Source organism: Saimiri boliviensis, chromosome X, assembly GCF_048565385.1.
Source record: "Saimiri boliviensis isolate mSaiBol1 chromosome X, mSaiBol1.pri, whole genome shotgun sequence".
Taxonomy (NCBI): domain Eukaryota; kingdom Metazoa; phylum Chordata; class Mammalia; order Primates; family Cebidae; genus Saimiri; species Saimiri boliviensis.
The window spans coordinates 50,245,412-50,251,882 of record NC_133470.1 but is presented as its reverse complement, the minus strand read 5'-3'; the positions used below and the strand labels follow the sequence as shown (position 1 = coordinate 50,251,882).

The following is a 6,471-nucleotide window of genomic DNA, read 5'->3' as shown; positions in this document are numbered from 1 at the left end:
TAATGCAACAAGAAGAGCTAACAATCCTAAATATATATGCACCCAATACAGGAGCACCCAGATACATAAAGCAAGTTCTTAATGACCTACATAGAGACTTAAACTCCCACACAATAATAGTGGGAGACTTTAACACTCCACTGTCAATATTAGACAGATCAATGAGACAGAAAATTAACAAGGATATCCAGGACTTGAACTCAGACCTGGACCAAGCAAACCTAATAGAGGTTTACAGAACTCTCCACCCCCAATCCACAGAATATACATTCTTCTCAGTACCACATCACACCTACTCTAAAATTGACCACGTAATGGGAAGTAAATCACTCCTCAGCAAAAATGCAAAAGAATGGAAATCATGACAAAAAGTCTCTCAGGCCACGGTGCAGTCAAATTAGAACTCAGAATTCAGAAATTAACTCAGAACCACACAACTTCATGGAAACCAAACAAACTGGCTCTTGAATGTTGACTGGATAAACAATGAAATGAAGGCAGAAATAAAGATGTTCTTCAAAACCAGTGAGAATGAAGACACAACGTACCAGAGTCTCTGGGACACATTTAAAGCAGTGTCTAGAGGAAAATTTACAGCAATAAATGCCCACATGAGAAGCAAGGAAAGATCTAAAATCGACACCCTATCATCAAAATTGAAAGAGCTACAGGAGCAAGATCAAAAAAACTCAAAAGCTAGCTGAAGACAAGAAATAAGTAAGATCAGAGCAGAACTAAAGGAGATAGAGTCACCTAAGATGATTCAAAAAATCAGTAAATCCAGGAGCTGGTTTTTTGAAAAGATCAACAAAATCGACCCCAAGCCAGATTAATAATAAAGAAAAGAGAGAATAATCAAATAGATGCAGTAAAAAACGATAAAGGAGATATCACCACTGACTCCACAGAAATACAGACCACCATCAGAGATTACTACAAACAACTCTATGCACATAAACCAGTAAACTTGGACGAAATGGATAAATTCCTGGACACTTACACCCTCCCAAGCCTAAACCAGGAAGTAGTCGAAACCCTGAATAGACCAATAACAAGGGCTGAAGTTGAGGCAGCAGTTAATAGGTCTACCAACCAAAAAAGGCCCAGGTCCAGATGGATTCACAGCCGAATTCTACCAGACGTACAAAGAGGAGCTGGTACCATTCCTTCTGAAACTATTCCAAACAATCCAAAAAGAGGGAATCCTCCCTAAATCATTTTATGAGACCAACATCATGCTGATACCAAAACCTGGCAGAGACTCAAAAACAAAAGAAAACTTCAGGCCAATATCCATGATGAACATATATGCAAAAATCTTCAATAAAATACTGGCAAACCGATTGCAACAGCACATCAAAAAGCTTATCCATCACGATCAAGTAGGCTTCATCCCAGGGATGCAAGGCTGGTTCTACATACGCAAATTTATAAATGTAATCCACCACATAAACAGAACGAAAGACAAAAACTCCTTGATTATCTCGATAGATGCAGAGAAGGCCTTCAACAAAATTCAACAGCCCTTTATGCTAAAAACCCTCAATAAACTAGGTATCAATGGAACATATCTCAAAATAATAAAAGCTATTTACGACAAACCAACAGCCAATATCATAATGAATGGGCAAAAACAAAACATTCCATTTGAAATCTGGCACTAGATAAGGATGCCCTCTCTCACCACTCCTATTCAATACAGTATTGGAAGTTCCAGCCAGAGCAATCAGGCAAGAAAAAGAAATAAAGTGTATTTGATTAGGAAAGGAGGAAGTAAAATTGTCTCTATTTGCAGATGACATGATTGTATATCTAGAAGACCCTATCATCTCAGCCCCAAATCTCCTTAAACTGATAAGCAACTTCAGCAAAGTCTCAGGATACAAAATCAATGTGCAAAAATCACAAGCATTCTTATACACCAATAACAGACTTAAAGAGAGCCAAATCAAGAATGAACTGCCATTCACAATTGTTACAAAGAGAATAAAATACCTAGGAATACAACTAACAAAGGATGTAAAGGACCTCTTCAAGGAGAACTACAAACCACTGCTCAAGGAAATAAGAGAGGACACAAACAGATGGAGAAACATTCCATGCTCATGGTTAGGAAGAATCAATATCATGAAAATGGCCATATGGGCCAAAGTAATTAATAGATTCAATGCTATTCCCATCAAGCTACCAATGACCTTCTTCACAGAAATGGAAAAAACCACCTTAAACTTTATATGGAACCAAAAGAGAGCCCTCATAGCCAAGTCAATTCTAACAAAAAGAACAAAGCTGGAGGCAACACACTACCTGACTTCAAACTATACTACAAGGCTACAGTAATCAAAACAGCATGGTACTGGTACCAAAACAGAGATATAGACCAATGGAACAGAACAGAGGTGTAGGAGGCAAAGCCACACATCACAACCATCTGATCTTTGACAAACCTGAAAAAAACAAGCAATGGGGAAAGGATTCCCTGTTTAATAAATGGTGGGAAAACTGGCTAGCCATGTGCAGAAAGCAGAAACTGGACCCCTTCCTGACACCTTACACTAAAATTCACTCCAGATGGATTAAAGACTTAAACATAAGACCTAACACCATAAAAACTCTAGAAGAAAATTAGGCAAAATCATTCAGGACATAGGCATAAGCAAGGACTTCATGACTAAAACACCAAAAGCATTGGCAACAAAAGCCAAAATAGACAAATGGGATCTAATTAAACTCCAGAGCTTCTGTACAGCAAAAGAAACAATTATTAGAGTGAACCAGCAACCAACAGAATGGGAAAATTTTTTGCAATCTACCCGTCTGACAAAGGACTTCTATCCACAATCTACAAAGGACTAAAACAGATTTACAAGAAAAGAACAAATACACCCATTCAAAAGTGGGCAAAGGATATGAACAGACACTTTTCAAAAGAAGACATCTATGAGGCCAACAAACATATGAAAAAATGCTCATGATCACTGGTCATTAGAGAAATGCAAATCATAACTACATTGAGATACCATCTCATGCCAGTTAGAATTAGAATGGCAATCATTAAAAAATCTGGAGACAACAGATGCTGGAGAGGATGTGGAGAAACAGGAACACTTTTACACTGTTGGTGGGGATATAAATTAGTTCAACCATTGTGGAAGACAGTGTGGCAATTCCTCAAGGACCTAGAAATAGAAATTCCATTTGACCCAGCAATCCCATTACTGGGTATATAACCAAAGGATTATAAATCATTCTATTATATGGACACAGGCACATGTATGTTCATTGCAGCACTGTCTACAATAGCAAAGACTTGGAACCAACCCAAATGTCCATTGATGACAGACTGGACAGGAAAAATGTGGCACATATACACCATGGAATACTATGCAGCCATAAAAAATGATGAGTTCATGTTCTTTGTAGGGACATGGATGAACCTGGAAACCATAATACTCAGTAACTGACACAAGAACAGAAAATCAAACACCACATGTTCTCATTCATAGGCGGGTGTTGAACAATGGGAACACATGGACACAGGGAGGGGAGCATCACACACTGAGGTCCGTAGGGGGTGGCTATGGTAGGGACAGTGGGAGATAGGGAGTTTAGGAGGGATAACATGGGGAGAAATGCCAGATATAGGTGATGGGGTGATGGAGGCAGCAAACCGCATTGCCATGTATGTACCTGTGCAACAATGCTGCATGTTCTTTACATGTACCCCAGAACCTAAAATGCAATAAACTATATATATATATATATATATATTTTTTTTTTTTAAAGAATGTATATTCTGTTAATTTGGGGTGGAGAGTTCTGTAGATGTCTATTAGATGTCTTGATTCAGAGCTGAGTTCACGTCCTGGATATCTTTGTTAATTTTCTGTCTTGTTGATCTATCTAATATTGACAGTGGGATGTTAAGTCTCCCACTCTTATTGTGTGGGAGTCTAATTCTCTTTGCAGGTCTCTAAGAACTTGTTTTATGAATCTGGGTGCTCCTGTGTTGGGTGCGTATATATTTAGGATAGTTAGGTCTTCTTGTTCAATTGATCCCTTTACCATTATGTAATATGTTGAATACATTTTACAGATGTGTTATAATACCTTAAATATGACATAAAAACTCAAGTGACAAAAGAAAATAATAGACAAGGGATTGAGTGAAGATGGCCAACTGGAAGCAGCTACAGTACATGCCTCTCATGGACAGGAATGAAAGGGGCGAGTAAATAAAGCAACTTCAATGGAAACATCCAGGTTCACTCACTGGGACTGATCAGAAAAACAGCTTGACCCACGGAGAATGGAGAAAGCAGGGCAGGGCGATGGGTCATCCAGAGTGACACCGAGCCAAAGGAACCTCCCCTGGCCTAGGAAAGCAGTGAGTGAAAGTGTGACTCCAGGAAACCACACGTCTCCCATGAATCATTGTAACCCACAGGTCAGGAGATTCTCTCATGAACATACTCTACCAGGGACTTTTTTCTGATACACAGAGTTTTATGAAGTCTTGGCAGAGCAGCTGCTAAGGCACACACAGAGTCCCAGGAACTTTATATACTGTGGTCTCGGGATCCCCAGCAGTGGGGACTGCAATTCATGCAAGTTGGGGGCATATGAGAAATGACTGCTAATGGGTATGGAGTTTATTTTGGGGCTAATGAAAATGCTTTAAAATTAACTGTGATGGTGGTTGCACAATCCTGTAAATATACTAAAAACCATTGATGAGCTCCAGTGGCCAAGGCAAGATGGGTCAAAGTCAGAGTGGTGGTCATGGTCCTGGAGGTGGCAGGAAGGATGACAAGGACAAGAAAAAGAAATATGAACCTCCTGTACCAACTAGAGTGGGGAAAAAGAAGAAGAAAACAAAGGGACCAGATGCTGCCAGCAAATTGCCACTGGTGACACCTCACGCTCAGTGCCGGTTAAAATTACTGAAATTAGAGAGAATTAAAGAGTACCTTCTCATGGAGGAAGAATTCGTTAGAAATCAGGAACAAATGAAACCATTAGAAGAAAAGCAAGAGGAGGAAAGATCAAAAGTGGATGATCTGAGGGGCATCCCAATGTCAGTAGGAACCTTGGAAGAGATCATTGATGACAATCATGCCATCGTGTCTACATCTGTGGGCTCAGAACACTACGTCAGCATTCTGTCATTTGTAGACAAGGATCTTCTGGAACTGGCTGCTCAGTCCTGCTCAACCACAAGATGCATGCCGTCATAGGGGTGCTGATGGATGACACGGATCCCCTGGTCACAGTGATGAAGGTGGAAAAGGTCCCCCAGGAGACCTATGCTGATATTGGGGGCTTGGACAACCAAATTCAGGAAATTAAGGAATCTGTGGAGCTTCCTCTCACCCACCCTGAGTATTATGAAGAGATGGGTATAAAGCCTCCTAAGGGGATCATTCTCTATGGTCCACCTGGCACAGGTAAAACCTTATTAGCCAAAGCAGTAGCAAACCAAACCTCAGCCACTTTCTTGAGAGTGGTTGGCTCTGAACTTATTCAGAAGTACCTAGGTGATGGGCCCAAACTCGTACGGGAACTGTTTCGAGTTGCTGAAGAACATGCACCATCCATCGTGTTTATTGATGAAATTGACGCCATTGGGACAAAAAGATATGACTCAAATTCTGGCGATGAGAGAGAAATTCAGGGAACAATGTTGGAACTGTTGAACCAACTGGATGGATTTGATTCTAGGGGAGATGTGAAAGTTATCATGGCCACAAACTGAATAGAAACTTTGGATCCAGCACTTATCAGACCAGGCCGCATTGACAGGAAGATCGAGTTCACCCTGCCTGATGAAAAGACTAAGAAGCGCATCTTTCAGATTCACACAAGCAGGATGACGCTGGCCAATGATGTAACCCTGGTTGACTTGATCATGGCTAAAGATGACCTATCTTGGGCTGACATCAAGGCAATCTGTACAGAAGCTGGTCTGATGGCCTTAAGAGAACATAGAATGAAAGTAACAAATGAAGACTTCAAAAAATCTAAAGAAAATGTTCTTTATAAGAAACAGGATGGCACCCCTGAGGGGCTCTATCTCTAGTGAACCACAGCTGCCATCAGGAAAATGGGAGATTTCTCCATCTCTGAAAGGGATGAGGTTGGGGGAGTTGCCCAGGGGGAATCCCTGTTCCCATTGGTTTTTATTAGCAAAACATCCTGTGTCTTTTGGAGTACGATGTGTAAGTGCCCATTGGGTGGCCTTCGTCTGTCAGTCACTGTGCAGCAGTCTGCTTCTCAATAAAGCGTGCTCTTTCACACACACACACACACAAAAACCATTGATGTGTACATTTTAAATGGGTGAATTATATGCTATGTGATTTATGTATCTCAATAATATATTATGTTATATATTTCAATAAGGGTTTACAAATAAGAAAAGAAAACCCAGAGAACTTAACACCTTGTATTTCCTCAGGTTCCAACATCTCT

At 40.3% G+C, this 6,471-nt stretch overlaps 1 pseudogene; it reads left to right on the top strand.

The window, feature by feature from the left end:
* Positions 1-4,742: 4,742 nt before the first annotated feature.
* Positions 4,743-6,101, top strand: LOC101035674 (26S proteasome regulatory subunit 4 pseudogene; annotated as a pseudogene).
* The last annotated feature ends 370 nt before the right edge of the window (positions 6,102-6,471 follow it).